Source organism: Lissotriton helveticus, chromosome 11, assembly GCF_964261635.1.
Source record: "Lissotriton helveticus chromosome 11, aLisHel1.1, whole genome shotgun sequence".
NCBI lineage: Eukaryota > Metazoa > Chordata > Amphibia > Caudata > Salamandridae > Lissotriton > Lissotriton helveticus.
This window is the reverse complement of record NC_136072.1, coordinates 350,290,770-350,310,005: the sequence shown is the minus strand read 5'-3', so window position 1 is coordinate 350,310,005 and position 19,236 is coordinate 350,290,770.

Sequence of the window (19,236 nt, the reverse complement as noted above, 5' to 3'; positions counted from 1 at the left end):
GAATTGAAGTTGTGAAACCAGCTGTCCGCAGTGTAGATTGAAGGTAGTTGTTGACAGAAAGATTTGTCAAGGCAAGTTCTGAAAGTTAACAGTATCTGTGGACGCAGTATAATTGTGTCTGTCTTAAGGAAAGTAAAGGTCAATACAATGGTGTCTTTAATGTAGAAGGAAAGCTGAATTCAAGTTGTGAACCCAGCTGTCTGCAGTGTAGATTGAAGGTAGTTGTTGACACAAAGATCGATGAAAGCTATTTTGTCACTGTTTGCATAACCTGAGGACACAGTATAATTGTCTCTGCCTTAAGGAAAGCAAGGCTGAATAGAATGCTGTCCTTAATGTAGAAGGAAAGCTGAATTGAAGTTGTGAAACCAGCTGTCCGCAGTGTAGATTGAAGGTAGTTGTTGACAGAAAGATCTGTCAATGCAAGTTGTACAAGATAACAGTATCTGTGGACGCAGTATAATTGTGTCTGTCTTAAGGAAAGTAAAGCTCAATACAATGGTGTTGTTAATGTAGAAGGAAAGCTGAATTCAAGTTGTGAACTCAGCTGTCTGCAGTGTAGATTGAAGGCAGTTGTTGACACAAAGATCGATGAAAGCTATTTTGTCACTGTTTGCATAACCTGAGGACACAGTATAATTGTCTCTGACTTAAGGAAAGCAAGGCTGAATACAATGCTGTCCTTAATGTAGAAGGAAAGCTGAATTGAAGTTGTGAAACCAGCTGTCCGTAGTGTAGATTGAAGGTAGTTGTTGACAGAAAGATCTGTCAAGGCAAGTTCTGAAAGTTAACAGAATCTGTGGACGCAGTATAATTGTGTCTGTCTTAAGGAAAGTAAAGCTGAATACAATGGTCTCTTTAATGTAGAAGGAAAGCTGAATTGAAGTTGTGAACCCGGCTGTCCGCAGTGTAGAGTGAAGGCAGTTGTTGAGACAAAGATCGAAGAATGCTATTTAGTCACAGATAACAGAATCTAAGGCCACAGTATAATTGTCTCTGCCGTAAGGAAAGCAAGCAAGAATACAATGCTGTTCTCAATGTAGAAGGAAAGCTGAATTGAAGTTGTGAACCCAGCTGTCCATAGTCTAGATTGAAAGCTCTTGTAAGCAGTTATTGATGAATACTATTTGTGACATTCTTTTACAAAATCGGAAGACATAAAATCCATTAGTCTCTACCTTAAATAAAGCTAGGCTGAATTCAACGTTTTCTGTAGTAGTGGAGCTCTTGGTATGAAGTTTTAATTTTTACTGATCGCAGAATATATTGAAGGTTGTTGTAAGGACATATATTGAAAATAATTTTAGTTCTAAAGCTGAGTTGAAGTAGTGAACCCTTCTGTCCGCAGTGTACATTGAAGGCAGTTGTTGACACAAAGGTCGATGAATGTCATTTCATCACAGATAATAGAATCTCAGGATACAGTATAATTGTCTCTGCCTTAAGGAAAGGAAGCAAGAATACAATGCTGTCCTCAATGTAGAAGGAAAGGTGAAGTGAAGTTGTGAACCCTGATGTCTGCAATGAATATTGAAGGTGCTACTCGACACAAACATCGATGAATGTTATTTTGTACAGGTAACAGAATCTGAGGACATAGTACAATTGTCTGTCCCTTAAATATATTGAGACTAATATGTCATACTCTGTTTTAAGACTTAGCGGCATTCTTAAATGCACAAAGGCAAGCATTAAGTTTGATACAATGCTTATGTCATCAATAATGAGAAGTTTCATTTTCTTCAAGAGTATTCACAACAAGTTTCTCCAGATATCTTGTGATATTGTAATTTTTTGTTATGCTCCATAGGTAGTATAAGTAAATGATGTAATGTAGCATTGTTATGTTAACATTTAGTTATATTTTTAATATAAGGAAGTTATTACAAATATACAATAAGGAAATGAATATGGAACTATTCTAAAAGAAATAAGAATTGGAGAAATGACTGAACATGTCAAAGAAGTTTTACAGAGACGATTAATTTGAAATTTGTTTCCAAAAGAAAATATTGTTGCTAAGCTTGTAGGTAATTTTAAAATAATTGACAACCCCAATGAAGAAAAGCAGCAAGTGTGAAAATATCCCACTTTGTTCGGCCGGGGTATTAGCTACAATAAAAAGATTTGATAAAGGTCCTTGACTTTGAATCAGAAAATGAAATTGAACAATAATTGATAACCCCTTGCCAAGAAAGGCAGTTAGTGTGCAAATTTTCACTGCCTTCGGCTGGAGTTGTAGGTACAACAAAAAATGTTAAAGGGCACGAGTTGGTATCAGAATATGAAATTCACGAACAATTGATAACCCCTAGCTAAAAAAGGCAGTTAGTGTGTAAATTTTCACTACCTTCGGCCGGAGTCGTAAGTACAACAAAAAGCCTCAATAAAGGGCCACGAGTTTGTATCAGAATATGAAATTCACGAACAATTGATAACCCCAGCCAAGAAAGGCAGCAAGTGTGTAATTTTTTACTGCCTTCGGCTGGGGAACTTGTTACAACAAAAAGGCTTGATAAAGGGCTTGTAGTTTGAATACGAATATGAAATAGAATAGTTGATAACCATAGTCAAGAAAGGCAGCAATTAGATGTGTGTACTTGTAGATAATGTGTTGATTGAGTGGAACATGAATAATGTAAAAACTAAGAAAGGCTGTAAGTGTGCAAATTAGCCACTGCTATTCACGGGTGGTAGTTTGCAAGAAGGCTCAGTAAAGGGCCTGCACTTTGAACTAGAATAGCAAAGAGAAGATTTGATAACCATAGACTATACTGGCTCTTTTTTATATTGGTAGACTTTTGTTAAGCTTTTTTTCATACATGAACGGCAGCAAGTGCGCAAATTACCCACTGCCATTCACGAGTATGGCAGGAAGTGGCAGGAAGTGCGCAAATTACCCACTGCCGTTCACGAGTAATAGTTACCAAGAAGGCTCAATAAAGGGCCTGCACTTTGAATTTGTATTACAAGAAGGATAATTGATCACCCCAGCTAAGAAAGGCAGCAAGAGTTCAAATTTCCTACTGCCTTCGGCCGGGGTAGTTGATAGAATAAAAAGGGCTTGATAAAGGGACTGCAGTTTGAATAGAAATATGAAATTGAATAATAGTTCATAACCCCTGCGAAGAAATGCAGCGAATGTGTACAAATTTCTCACTGCCTTCTGCCAGTGCGGTATCTATATGAAAAAGGCTTGATAAAGGGCCTTGACTTTGAATCAGAATATGAAATTGAACAATAATTGATAATCCCAGTCAAGAAAGGCAGTAAGTGTCTAAATGTGCCACTGCCTTGGACTGGGGTGGAGCTACAACAAAAAGGCTGAATAAAGGGCCACGAGTTTGAATCAGAATATGAAATTGAAAAAGAATTGATAACTGCAGCCAAAAAAGGTAGCAAGTTGGTGTGTGTTATGTGTAGATGAAAAATTAGAAAGGCTGCAGACGCGCAAACTATCCACTGCATTGTCAGGGAAATGAATCTTTGAATTTCCAAGTCATTATATGGATAGGGCATCGAATTTTGCAGTGGGAGCATAAGAAATGGCTACGACATCGAAGGAAGCAATGTAAGTGCATTAAGTTACCATTGTGAGGGGTAGGGCTGAAAAATTACAACACCGGTCCCATTTCAGGGACTCTACTTTGAATTAGAATAATACTTGGCAAAGGCTGCAAGAAAGGTAGGAGATATGTGTGTTTTAGGTAGTGGATGCAGAATAAGGTGAAAAGTAAGAAAGGTAGCAGATGTGGAAACAACCCCCTGCCTTGTAAAGGAAATGGGTGTTTGGTTTTCCAGTCCATTACAGACTGTGAGTTGGATTCTGCAGTGGGAGCCTGAGAAACGGGTATCTCATCTAAGGAGTTATGTAAGTGCACAAAGTACACACACTGTGCGGTAGAAAGGACGCAAGAAAGGACGCAAGTGTGCAAATTACCCACTGCCATTGTCGAGTAATAGTTACCAAGAAGGCTGAATAAAGGGCCAGCACTTTGAATTTGTATTAGAAGAAGGATAATTGATAACCGCAGCCAAGAAAGGCAGGAAGTAGGTATGTGTACGTGTAGATGATGTGTTGATTGAGTGTTAGATGAATAAGGTGAAAAATAAGAAAGGCTGCAAGTGTGCAAATTACCTAGTTCCATTCACGGGTAGTAGTTACCAAGAAGGCTCAATAAAGGGTCTGTACTTTAAATTACAATAACAAACAGAAGATTTGATAACCATAGACTATACTTGCTGTTTTTTAATATTGTTAGACTTTTAAGCTTTTGTCTATACATGAACGGCAGGAAGTGCGCAAATTACCCACTGCCATTCACGAGTAATAGTTACCAAGAAGGCTCAATAAAGGGCCTGCACTTTGAATTTGTATTACAAGAAGGACAATTGACAACCCCAGCCAAGAAAGGCAGCAAGTGTGCAAATTTCCCACTGCTTTCGGCCGGGGTAGTAGGTAGAACAAAAAGGCTTGATAAAGGGTCATGAGTTTGAATCAGAATATGAAATTCAAGAGTAATTGACAACCCCAGGCAAGAAAGGCAGCAAGTATGCACATTTTCAACTGCCTTCGGACGGGGTAGTTTTTATTACAAAAAAGCTTGATAAATGTCTAATAACTAATGTTGAGGACAGCGCTGCTGCTGTTTCTTGTTTTTGATGAGGTTGATATAGTATTTGCATAACACAAAAGGTCATCACAATAAATGCATAGAAATTTAAGTTTACGAAACTCAAGATCAATATGCGAGTATGGACTCTTTGCTAAAGATGGGGTTGCAGCTGTTGATGTGCTTGGTGTAGCAGCAAGTGGTTGTCCTGCAATCTCTGTGTTGTAGCTCAAGCAAAGTTGTTGGGGTGCAAGTAGTTTATGTGTTTTGTACTATCTTTGATGTGCCAAAGGAGTATTTTTTGGATTGATCACACCTTCAAAGAGTTGTTTGGCAAATTTTATAGGTTACTATTGGTTGGTGTGTTTCAGTTACTATGTGTTTGGACTTCGCTTGAATGTTTAGGGACGCATTAGGGATTCCATATTAGAGAAATACTTTGTACTTAGTGACATCCAATTCTATTTTATGAAGAACGGTTGAATTCTACATCCACCTCTAGGACTAGTGGGAGGGTAGTATTTCAAAGTGTTGGACAGGTTACACTACATGTTTCTATATAGCTAAAGAAAAGTTAGCTTGGTTATGTACGGGCATGCTCTCACACAAAACTCAGCACTCCGTATTCAGGATTGTAAAGGCTTACCATAGGAGTGACTGATGAGTTTACATATGTCAGTTTACAAAAGAGAAAACAAGTACGATTGTTTTACATTAGATATATACAGACCTGAAAGGCTATGCATGTAAGTTCATGAAATCTTTTTTGAAGGTTTGGAAGAAAGCATTGAAAGGGTGTTTAGAAGCAATACTGCCCAGCAGAAAAAGTGCATAAGTATTTGGACACTCCTGCAGTCTAGTCTTGTGTCCAAATTATCTTAAAAAGTAATGTTGAGACACACTTTTTTTCACGTGTTACGATTTCCACAATGCTTTTAGAGTTGGAGCAGACTACGTCTAACATTCCTACTTAATTTTCTTTTTGAAATGGAGTAATTTCTTTGTTTATCTGTTGAAATATAAATGTAAAACTTCCTCTTTGAAAGTGAAAAAGCAACACCGCTCCTCTACACAATATTGTTGTCTAAAAAGTAGTGCTAATTCAACTATCACCAAGGTAGATATCTGACAATAGAATGAATTATATTTTTATACCACTATTCCATAGTCCTAATCAAAAAGGTGTGTTTAGAGTCAACAAAATTAATAAATGTTTTAAATATACAGGCAGAAAAAGACAAGTATGATTTACATTTGATTTTCTTAATTGAAGGTGGTCATCTGCTGCATTCAAAACATTGGGCCTGTTGAGAAGAAAGTGAAAAGTACATTGTAATTAATATTGCATTGTTTAAAGGTGAATAGCTTTTTGAAATAAAAACTTTATATGTATTTACATGGTAAACATAGTTCCAGGGTCAGAATGGCCTTTTGAGTCTGTGCAAACCCACTAACTTCCATGTTTTATGCTTTTTTTTTAATTCTTCTCTAAACTTTTGTTATAGTGAAGAATGTTGGAAATTTCTTCCCAACAATGGCAGACATCCAACCTTCTTTCTGAGTTGGGAAAAAAGGTGTTGGAGGAAAAGTGAATTTGTAAACATTCAGATTTTCACATGAGCTAATCTACACATGCAAATTTGCTCATGCTAAAATGTAGTTCACATATATTTTCTAGGAGTACTATTTCTTGTCCTACTTGTGTACATTTTTGGGAATTCACAAAAGCTGTATAGTTGCCCTTAATGCTAGGACATATTCCATGGGTGCACTTTTGAGACTTTCTTGAATAATTTGGCACCTAATTTGGTCTGGCATTAACCGTGACCTTTTGCTTTTATTACATCTCTCTCTCTCTCAAAAATATTTTTTGCTTTTGCCAAAGTTTGTTATAATAGTGAGGGGGTAGCAGCTTACATGGCAATTAAGTTTTACAAACACAATGCCAAAACGAGTTACACAATGACAAAAGTAGAAAGGTGACCATCAATTTCAGAAAATGGTTGTTGAATTTGTTTCCCAGAATCTTATTGAAAGTAGTTACAGAGATTTTCCATAACAAATATTTTTGGGAAATACTAGCATGGATGAACACGTTATTAATTGATGCTGCAAAAAAAAGGTAAAAGAATTGTTATAGTAGTTTAGCAAAATGTTTTTTTCCTGCTTTCTCTTTTTTATGAACATTTTATTTTGAAAGCAAAGTATTATCAAACTTGCTTTTATCTTCTGCAATTATTTGCGTAAAATCGCAGAGTATTGTGGGGGCAGTATGGTATACAACCTTTACAACGCAACTTTTACCACGACCTACCATTACCACGCATTTTTTACAACGCAGGATCCATTACAACGCATACCATTACCACGCATGTATTTACAACGCAGGTACTTTTACAACGCATACCATTACAACGTAAGTATTGGTAAGTATATTATTTTATTAAAAATATTATTTGGGTTTTTTGGTAAAGGGGTATTTTTAGGGTTCAGGGTCAGTTTTGGGTTTTTGGGTAAAGAGATATTTTTAGGGTTCAGGGTCAGTTTTCAGTTTTTGGGTAAAGGGGTATTTTTAGGGTTTAGGGTCAGTTTTCAGTTTTTGGGTAAAGGGGTATTTTTAGGGTTTAGGGTCAGTTTTCAGTTTTTGGGTAAAGGGGTATTTTTAGAGTTTAGGGTCAGTTTTCAGTTTTTGGGTAAAGGGGTATTTTTAGGGTTTAGGGTCAGTTTTCAGTTTTTGGGTAAAGGGGTATTTTTAGGGTTCAGGGTCAGTGTTCAGTTTTTGGGTAAAGGGGTATTTTTAGGGTTCAGGGTCAGTTTTCAGTTTTTGGGTAAAGGGGTATTTTTAGGGTTTAGGATCAGTTTTCAGTTTTTGGGTAAAGGGGTATTTTTAGGGTTTAGGGTCAGTTTTCAGTTTTTGGGTAAAGGGGTATTTTTAGGGTTCAGGGTCAGTTTTCAGTTTTTGGGTAAAGGGGTATTTTTAGGGTTCAGGGTCAGTTTTCAGTTTTTGGGTAAAGGGGTATTTTTAGGGTTCAGGGTCAGTTTTCAGTTTTTGGGTAAAGGGGTATTTTTAGGGTTCAGGGTCAGTTTTGGGTTTTTGGGTAAAGGGGTATTTTTAGGGTTCAGGGTCAGTTTTGGGTTTTTGGGTAAAGGGGTATTTTTAGGGTTCAGGGTCAGTTTTGGGTTTTTGGGTAAAAGGGGTATTTTTTGGGTTCAGGGTCAGTTTTGGGTTTTTGGGTAAAAGGGTACAGGGTAAAAATTAAATATAATTAAATTTAAATTACATTAAATTAAATTGATTAAATTAAATTAAATTAATTAAATTAAATTACATCAAATTAAATGAAATTAAATTAAATTAATTAAATTAAAATAAATTAAATTAAATTACATTATATTAATTTTAATTAAATTAAATATTAAAAAATATTATATACTTACCAATACTTACGTTGTAATTGTATGCGTTGTAAAGGTATATGCGTTGTAAATACATGCGTGGTAATGGTATGCGTTGTAATGGATCCTGCGTTGTAAAAAATGCGTGGTAATGGTAGGCGTGGTAAAAGTATGCGTTGTAACGTCATACATCCGGGCAGTATACATAGACTCATAGTGCTAAACTTTGGAAGTGTGTGTACACTTTTTTTACTACAGAAATTGTTAGTAGTGTAGTCTCAGTTTACAACATTTATTTGGAAAAGTCACTCTAACTAATAATAATGACTGCATCAATGTTGTACAAGTTTGAAGGTCTTTAACATATGGACAGAAATATTAACTCGGCAGTAGACATTTCTGATAAGTATACGTGGGTCAGGAGTGTTTCAGAGCTGCACGCTTTTGTATACTGGAGCCACTGACAGTTGTGCACTCAGAGGTTACAACATTTACTTAGAGTGCGCGCCCGAGTAATAAATGCATTCAATTAATGAACCATAAATACAGGTTTGAACAGTATTAACATATGGTCAAACATATTACGTTAACTACAGACAGTGCCCTTCTCTGACCCATTATGTGGTACTGCTAACTGTCAGCCATAGGGTTTGTGCTGGTGGGAGTTGGGCCTACTTGTGCCAAGGACACAATGCACATGAAAACATGTTGCCCTTGACCTCAAACAATATGTGCTGTGCGTCGGGCTATAGGAATTACACATCCTTGACGGTGCATGGTCAGCTTTCAAATATAGTGTACGCAACTCAGAAAAGATTCTTACCATAAAGTTTTCTGTATAAGTTGCTGAAGTTTTTTGGTTGCAGACATCACAATACTTTTCAATAGACGGTAAATGTAACAAAGATGTATATTAGGGAATCATAATAGCAATGCTAACCATTAAAAAGGTAGTTTGCAAAATAAATGTTATCCTTGAAACCCTCTTTGGTATTTACGAGTATTTTAAAGAAGTTGCACCAAGCAAAAAACCGGTGGCAAACGGGCAGAGTCGCAGCATCTTTCCATTTGTGACCGGTATTTTTGCATTTGGGATGCATCATCCTAAATGCAAAAACGCATATAAGGAATCTCTAAATTGAGATTCCTTAAATTGCGATTGCATTTAAGCAGCCACGGCTCGTGCAGGGCGTTACGCCGGGCGGTGACGTCAGGCAGAGGAGGGGCAGAGTGGGGGTTGTAAAATGCGGGATATGGACGATGTCAGGTAAGTACCCAAAAAAATAAATAAAACGAATGTTGTTACGCGCACTGCATCGCCAAATGTGATGCAGCGTGGGCAACGAAATTCATTTTTTTTTTCCGGTACTTACCTGACATTGTCCATATCCCGCATTTTACAACCCCCCACCCTGCCCCTCCTCAGCCTGAGGTCACCGCCCGGCGTAACGCCCTGCACGAGCCATGGTTGCTGATGTCACCACCCGGCGTAACGTCCTGCACGAGCCGTGGCTGCCAATTACATTTGTTTAGACTTACAAGTATTCGAAAACGAATACAGGATTGAGTGTCACGTGACGCAGTAATAAATATTAAAACTAATGGGAGAATTAGGAGGGAGCAAATACGATGAACCAGAAAGCATATAATCCAGAAAAATAAAGCAAAGCAGAGCTGGGAGGGCCACATGATGGATAGAAAGAAACATTCGCGCAATAACTCACTGTCCACAACTTCTTGGTTAGCAAGAAAGGCCACTTTATTAAGACAGGTGCAAACTAACTTCTAATCAAACATCTTGCAATTCATTATTTAATAAACCAAAAATTCCTTCAACTTATCTTAGCATCTTTATGAAAGATGAAACCCCCACCAAGTTAACCCAAACAAACTCAGGAGGATCTGACTCTTGTTGATACCCCCCTCCTTTTCTTTAACTGCCCTTTGAGGATGGACCAACCCGGTCTAGGCTGCCCACCCCCCAGAAAAAGCGCCTACCAACTAAAATTACACCTAGACCTGTCTTAGCGTGGCAACCAGGAATAAACAGCTTCGGCAGTACCCAAAGCACAATAAAACAACAAACAAATAGGACCTGAAAGAGCAAGAGGGTGGGTTGGGCAAAAACAACCTTCACCACCTGCCGGCACAGTTCCTTTTCCCACCCTTTCTACCCCTATTTATCCCTTTTCCCTTCCGCTCCAACTAGCTAATCACCGCCCCTTGCACCTGTGGCCAGTTCCCTTGTGCAAACCAACCCAGGGGAGAGGGCGGCTCGCGCACGGCTCCCCTGTGTCCTCCCTTATACTATGTACATAGAAATTCATGGAAGGGTAGGACGGGCACGGGATGCAGAAAAGAATACCATCATGAACATACAAAAAAAAGAACACATTGTAAAGCACGTGACACACTTCAAAAATAGGATACAGAAATTCATGGAAGTTTAATTTATAAAAAAAGGCGTAGGAGTGCTCCGTATGAGAGAAGGAAATATTAGGATCAACAAAGGAAGATCAATAAGAATAGAGGCCTAGGACCAGAGCCGGACTGGGAACCAAAACCGTCCCTGGCAAAGTGCTCGGCCGCCCCCCACCCCCTCCCCCGGGAGGAGGGGAGTTGAGGGTGCGACCGAGCTCTTTGGTGGGGCCAGTTTTCGTCCGATTTTGTTACAGGGCCGATTTTGCAGCTATGCTGCAAAAGCGGCCCTGTTACAAAATCGGACCCCAGGGGCCCAAAACCGGCCCCACTCTTGCGGCGTATCGGGTGATTACCTGTGCCCGCAACGGCCTGCCTCGGACCGCCTCATGACGCAGAAAAAAATATATCATGATGGACGCACAATTAATAACGATAGAGGGTTAAGCACATGGCGTAGTACAGAAATACGACACAGAAATTTATGGACCAATAATTTATAAAATTAGAGGTGTATAGGACCTTGTGACGCAGATAGAAACTTTTATACTATGTGCATACAATTTTAAACCATTAAGGGGTAGGAGAGCCATATGATGGAGAAAACAATTAGCATCATGCATATACAATTTACAGCAGAGTCTGATGTTGTGACGGTTTCTCTTACCTTTGCTTCTGTCGTCTTTTGTCGTGTCTTCAAAGGCTGCGGTTTTGCTGGGTCTGGGGTGTTTTGGGTGCGGCCGCCGCCACCTCCGTGCCTATGGTATTGTGGCAGGGCGGCAGCAGTTGTGATACCACGTCGAGTGTCAGGAGTCTTCCTCTGCTCGAGCTGTGAGTTTGTAGTGAAATCGATGACGACACTCTGTCTGTCACCGCAGCACAAGCAAGCAAAAGAGAGCGTGCTCCCGTCAGTGTTCGGATTATATGGGAACCGCTGGGAGTGAGCAAACCAAGCCCAGGAGCATCCTTGGTAGCGTTTTCTAAGCATGGGTGGAAAATCCGTTCCGCTCGCGGACTTTGCGGATTTTCGGCAAATTCGCAATCCGCGAATTCTCACAAATTTGCCAAAAATTCGCAAATTTGCACGATGCGGATTTTTTTGCTTGGTCGCGCTTGACAAATACAATATTATACAATATTGCGGCGCGCGGCGTTCACTTACCGTCATTCAGCGTTTGAAGAGTTGTTTTTCTCCATGTTTGCGTGTGCTGCGCCATTTTGGATCTTGCTGCGGGATCCCGCGGGAGTTTGTCGACTGCGATTACGTCATCCCGGCTTGCCACCTTGCACAGCGAGAGTTTGTCAACGCGAGTACGTCATAAAGGCCCGTGATCACGCATCGCGGGAGTAAACACTTGCGAACACGTAGGTGCGGCGGGCAGCGACAATCTCGCAATTGCGAAATTGCAAAATTTGCAATTCTGCACAAGAAATCCACCAGCAGGCAGCATAAACCTTCTGAAAATGATGATTTTTATCAGAATAACTCCTCAGGTTGACATTTTCCTGCACTTTTTTTTGCAAGGAGTCCATTTTAGGGGGGGTGGGAGGAAGGAAGAGCCCCACAGTCTCGAACTTCCTGTTCCTTTCCAGCAGGCTCCTCCCAGTGCTTTCTACATGTTCTGGTCACTTTGATTTGGATCTTGACCTGGAAGTATTACTTTTTGTGGATGCTGCTGGATATTTGGATTTGAGGCCTTTTTGACTTTCTTTGGATCACTTTTGGATTAGAAATTTCACAAGTAAGTTTGTTTGGGGCATTGCAGTTGCTGCAACTACAATTTTGGAACTTTTTTAGAACATTAAATAAAATATATTGTGGGTAGCCATAGTAGTATCCAGTAGGACCAGGGTTAGTTATGGGTGCATGATACAACTCTTTTGTTCAATTTCAACATGATTTAGGGCATGGATGGCATTGGATTGTGGTGATATTTGTGTGTTTTTCGATTTTTGGACTGTTGTTGCGGCCTTTTGCCCAGGGGGACTCAGTGGTGCATGGACGGAGTCTTTCTGTGGGGTCTCTTTAATGTAAACATCATGGAGGGCATGGATGGCATTGGATTGTGGTGATTTTTGTGTGTTTTTCAATTTTTTGGGGTGTTGATGGGGCATGGCCATGTGGGTGGGGGCCATTTTGAGGACTGATACAGGCAGGACCTGGCCATGTGGTGGGGGTCAAGGGGCCATTTTTAATCCAGGCAATGTGCTTTGTGCCGTAGGCCTGCATCCAATATGCCATGCTTTCATCCATTATGCCCAGGGTTACTCAGTGGTGCATGAGCCTAGTCTTTCTGTGGGGTCTCTTGAATGTAAACATCATGGAGGGCATGGATGGCATTGGATTGTGGTGATTTTTGTGTGTTTTTCGATTTTTGGGGTGTTGTTGGGGCCTTTTTCCCAGGGGTACTCAGTGGTGCATGGGCCTAGTCTTTCTGTGGGGTGTCTTGAATATAAACATCATTGAGGGCATGGATGGCATTGGATTGTGGTGATTTTTGTGTGTTTTTCGATTTTTGGGCTGTAGTTGGGGCCTTTTGCCCAGGGGTACTCAGTGGTGCATGGGCCTAGTCTTTCTGTGGGGTGTCTTGAATGTAAACATCATTGAGGACATGGATGGCATTGGACTGTGGTGATTTTTGTGTGTTTTTCGATTTTTGGGCTGTTGTTGGGGCCTTTTGCCCAGGGGTACTCAGTGGTGCATGGACTGAGTCTTTCTGTGGGGTCTCTTTAATGTAAACATGGAGGACATGGATGCCATTGGATTGTGGTGATTTTTGTGTGTTTTTCGACTTTTTGGGGTGTTGATGGGGCATGGCTATGTGGGTGGGGGCCATTTTGAGGACTGGTACAGGCAGGGCCTGGCCATGTGGTGGAAGTCAAGGGGCCATTTTGAATCCAGGTAGTGTGCTTTGTGCCATAGGCCTGCATCCAATGTGCCTTGCTTTCATCCATAATGCCCAGGGTTACTCAGTGGTTCATGGGCCTAGTCTTTCTGTGGGGTCTCTTGAATTTAAACATCATTGAGGGCATGGAAGGCATTGGATTGTGGTGATTTTTGTGTGTTTTTCGATTTTTGGGCTGTTGTTGGGGCCTTTTGCCCAGGGGTACTCAGTGGTGCATGGGCCTAGTCTTTCTGTGGGGTGTCTTGAATGTAAACATCATTGAGGACATGGATGGCATTGGACTGTGGTGATTTTTGTGTGTTTTTCGATTTTTGGGCTGTTGTTGGGGCCTTTTGCCCAGGGGTACTCAGTGGTGCATGGACTGAGTCTTTCTGTGGGGTCTCTTCAATGTAAACATCATGGAGGGCATGGATGCCATTGGATTGTAGTGATTTTTGTGTGTTTTTCGACTTTTTGGGGTGTTGATGGGGCATGGCGATGTGGGTGGGGGCCATTTTGAGGACTGGTACAGGCAGGGCCTGGCCATGTGGTGGGGGTCAAGGGGCCATTTTGAATCCAGGCAGTATGCTTTGTGCCATAGGCCTGCATCCAATGTGCCTTGCTTTCATCCATTATGCCCAGGGTTACTCAGTGGTGCATGAGCCTAGTCTTTCTGTGGGGTCTCTTGAATGTAAACTTCATGGAGGGCATGGATGGCATTGGATTGTGGTGATTTTTGTGTGTTTTTCGACTTTTTGGGCTGTTGTTGGGGCCTTTTGCCCAGGGGTACTCAGTGGTACATGGGCCTAGTCTTTCTGTGGGGTGTCTTAAATGTAAACATCATTGAGGGCATGGATGGCATTGGATTGTGGTGATTTTTGTGTGTTTTTCGATTTTTGGGCTGTTGTTGGGGTCTTTTGCCCAGGGGTACTCAGTGGTGCATGGACTGAGTCTTTCTGTGGGGTCTCTTGAATGTAAACATGGAGGACATGGATGCCATTGGATTGTGGTGATTTTTGTGTGTTTTTCGACTTTTTGGGGTGTTGATGGGGCATGGCTATGTGGGTGGGGGCCATTTTGAGGACTGGTACAGGCAGGGCCTGGCCATGTGGTGGGGGTCAAGGGGCCATTTTGAATCCAGGTAGTGTGCTTTGTGCCATAGGCCTGCATCCAATGTGCCTTGCTTTCATCCATAATGCCCAGGGTTACTCAGTGGTTCATGGGCCTAGTCTTTCTGTGGGGTCTCTTGAATTTAAACATCATTGAGGGCATGGAAGGCATTGGATTGTGGTGATTTTTGTGTGTTTTTCGATTTTTGGGCTGTTGTTGGGGCCTTTTGCCCAGGGGTACTCAGTGGTGCATGGGCCTAGTCTTTCTGTGGGGTGTCTTGAATGTAAACATCATTGAGGACATGGATGGCATTGGACTGTGGTGATTTTTGTGTGTTTTTCGATTTTTGGGCTGTTGTTGGGGCAAGAAAGAAGCCTCCACGCAGAATGAGGAGGATGTTAACACGGGACTGAAATGTAAGTCTACCTTCACCCCACCGACTCATCTCATGCCTCCCCAGGTCCTAGCCTATGAACAGGCACTTGAGAAGGAAATGGATGACCTCTTCAGTACAAGACATAAGATTTTCCATAATTTGCCTAAATCACACCATCTAGCACTAAAATCTCTTACCGATAACAAGGACTTGACAATAAAGCCAGCCGACAAGGGCGGCTCGATTGTGATTTTGGACACTGAGGTTTATCGAGCTGAGTGCCTCAGACAACTCAACACGGGCAATGCCTACACCTCTTTGGGTCACGACCCTACAGATGACTTGAAACTGAACATCAAAACTATGGTTGAAGAAGCATCTGTAGAGGGATGGATCACACCAGCTGAAGCCCTGTATCTTTGCACGGAACATCCTAAGATGCCTTACTTTTATACCTTACCCAAGGTCCACAAAGAGCAACGACCGCCTCCAGGACGCCCCATCATCTCGGGGATAGGGTCAGCCCTAGAACCCCTTTCCACCTTTGTGGATAATTTTTTGAGACCGATGGTGCAGGAAATGCCCACTTATCTCCAGGACACTACTGATTTGCTCAGATTGCTACCCAACATCGAATTTGACTCAGAGAGGGACCTCCTAGTCTCATTTGATGTAGAGGCACTCTACACCTCCATCCCTCAGGATGAGACACTGGACGTTGTGCACCAATTGCTGGAGTCCAGGGAATTACATAGCATTACTCCCGTCCAGTTTATAATGGCTTGTGCCACACTGGCCATGAAACAAAACTTTTTTCAATTCGAAGAACAAGTGTACCTACAAACATCGGGTACCAGCATGGGGAGCGTTTACGCCCCCAGTCTGGCGAACCTTTATGTCCACTGGTTCGAGCAAAATCATGTATAGAATAATGGAAACCCTTTTATCGATAACCTGAAGACCTGGAAAAGGTATATCGATGACATTTTCGTAGTGTGGAGAGGGACAAGCGATAGATGCCTGGAATTCCTTGGTTGGTTGAACAGCAGAAACAACTACCTTAAGTTCACTATTGAGATCGGACACCAACGACTGGCTTTTCTTGATTTACTAATGTATCTGGTCCCGAGGGCCTACAATCAGAGCTCTATAGGAAGCCCACTGCTAGGAACTCCCTGCTGCTATTTGACAGCAACCATCCGAAAGCATTAAAAGAGAGTTTACCCTTCAGCCAGTTTTTACGGGTGCAAAGGAATTGCTCCACGAAAACAGCTTTTAAAAAACATTCCAATGATCTGAGCATGCAACTAGTGGCACGAAAATATCCACCTAAACTTGTTAAAAGGTCAATGAAAAGGGCGATGAACAACAATCGCGAAGCACTGTTGGAACCCAGACCTCCTAAGCCGGATCTGGACCGTCTTACTTTTGTTCATACCTTTGGTAGTCTCTCCAACAAGATTCAAAGTGTTGTCAAGAAACATTGGCCAATACTGAACTCTGGACACTTAACGCTTTCACGCCCCTTGGTTTCGTTCAAGAGGGGTCCAAATCTGAAAGACAGACTAGTACACACCAGGCCACGTGAAGATCCACCAAGGGCGGTAGGGTCACTATGGAATCTTCCACCTGTTCAGGGACATCATCCCTGCGGTAATTGCCAGGTCTGCGCGCAGACAACGAGATCATTGGAAATTGATATTGGCACTGCTAGACCATGGAAACAAATGAAATTTACCAATTGCAATAGTGACCATGTGGTCTACCTCATCACCTGCCCCTGCGGCTATAAGTATGTAGGCATGACAACACGCAAGGTCCGCATACGGATATCTGAGCACAAGAGTACCATCAGGTGTGCCAGACAAGCCACCAAGTTAACTGCCCACTTTCTGGAGGCAAAGCATCTAGCCACGGAATTTAAATGGACTGTTTTGGAGCAACCCTTCATCCCCAAACACATAGCGGATGTGACCAAATACTTGCTGACGAAAGAACAAAGATGGGTACTGAAATTGGGGACTCATAAAGACGGATTGAACGATGATATTCCGTGGTCCGTTCTATGAACCATTGTTAGTCAGCGTAAAAGGGTTTCTATGCACCATGTCAACAGCCTGGACACTCCCCTTTCCGTTTATATTCACACACTGAACATTGAGCAAACGGTTTTGAGAGGGTGTTCCGAGAGCCAGTACTTACTTGAGATTTGAGATCACCTATATTAGGCTCTTGTGTTCACTTTCCACCCTTTGAGGAAGGTAACTCACGGGGTTCTGTGGCGTCACCCCATTGAATTTGTCCACCTTGACCCCACTGCATTTGTCCATCTTGACCATTATAGGGACTCTATTCCCTTCCTAACGTCCTAACTGTTCTCTTGGAATACTCAGTACATTGTACAAATAAAGACAGTTGGTGACGACTCCAGTGAATTTTCACAGTCTTTTGCATTTATTTAATCAGGCGTTACGGTGGTCAGCTGCCCGTTTACAGTCTCAAGCCACCAAGGCGTATTCACCGCTGCCCCCCTTTTGGCCTTATTAATTTACAGCCATGCAGCATGTCCAGCAGTAATAATACAGAAACGTTTTGTTTTCTTTTCCCTAGCCACGTTTAACCCCCACGGAACTTCGCTAGCGTTGTGCTTGTGGTCTGTTTACACTCGCATTCGCCGTGTGTTGTTTCCGTTGCTATGACTCCAAACGACAGATCAACCAACGACTTGATTTGGTTTTTAGCCCACATAGCCAATCAAATCGCGGGCCTCTTCCACTCTCAGCTAATCGCACGGGTTAGTGAAGGGCTCCACGTGACCGCGCGACCAATGGCAGCGCGTCTTATAAACAGCCTATCCTCGGTCGCTCGCTACCTCCCCAGACGGCCAGGACGCCGGCCCAGGAGTACCGACGGATAGGTAAGAGGAACCCTCCCTTCTTTTCTCCACAGTGCTATATTCTTTTAATGGAAGGTATCCGCTCTCGAACGGAGCCTCGACCCCGTCATTACGAGTACGATTTTATTATTGATAAGATACTGATTCCATCTCTTGCTGGCTACTGAGATAAGGAAGTGTTTCGTCCATGTTTGTGCATACTGTGTTTTGATGTGTGTTCCACATGTCTTTTAGAGCGGTGCTTCATCTTCCCGTGAGCCGCTGCCAGGTGGGGTGAGGCCAGTCCACCTTACAGATCGAGGTAAGGACTGAGAAACGTTTGGCTTATGAAATTTCTTTCTGAATGTTTCAAAATCGGGCCATATGTGCTTTAAATACCCGTATCCCCACAATCTGAATGTGATGTTATGTTAGATCCACATTGATGGACTTTCTTGCCAGCCCACAAGATAACGATAGTTATACCTAACCTTTTTCTTTTTCCATAGTGATCAACACAGTCTGTAAGGGCACCCGGAGCATTCAGGTGACAATGTTCACTTTTCTGTTTTCCCGGTGCTTCCCTTCACTTTACGTATTTCACTTGGTGCAGTAGTTTAACTTCATTGTTGGTCCTGATGAATGCAAAGACACAATAGTCCCTCAATTGCAGAAACTAGTTGACCATTCTCACCTCAGGTTGTCCACATAATTAGACAGCCTTGGGTTACATTGATTTTTAACATTGGTATGTCAGGCACACACCGAATAAATTTTGTCAAGTGCCTTTTTTCAAACCAATTTTAACGCACTCTTTCTTTGGTTTTCCTCACTCTTTCACTCTTTTCAACACTGCACACCCCAGTCCCATGTTTCTGGCCGCTCATTAACATCGAGTGGCATACCACACTGTCATTGCCATTATCCACCGAGGAACCCCCTTACCACCGGGTTGACCTTCGTGTGTGGCACCGATTTTCTCAGACGGGTGGTACGGATAAAATCCCAAATGATGAAGGGCGGATCCGTATGGTGACTGATGGGTATTTCTCACACTCTGCTGAGAACGTCTGTGGCGTATCACTGTGGTTCCCTGGTTGTGGTTGACCTGTTGTTACTTTTGGGCACATTCTTTGAGACCCTCTGGTACTTCTGTTGTTTATAGGTTCTTGGGGATTGTACTCAGAGCTTGGTCTTTAAACTCCCCTTAGGTCCCTCCTACCGTAGTGTTTTTGTTGTCTCTTGAATGTAAACATCATGGAGGGCATGGATGCCATTAGATTGTGGTGATTTTTGTGTGTTTTTTGACTTTTTGGGGTGTTGATGGGGCATGGCCATGTGGGTGGGGGCCATTTTGAGGACTGGTACAGGCAGTGCCTGGCCATTTGGTGGGGGTCAAGGGTCCATTTTGAATCCAGGCAGTGTGCTTTGTGCCATAGGCCTGCATCCAATGTGCCTTGCTTTCATCCATTATGCCCAGGGTTATTCAGTGGTGCATGGGCCTAGTCTTTCTGTGGGGTCTCTTGAATGTAAACATCATTGAGGGCATGGATGGCATTGGAT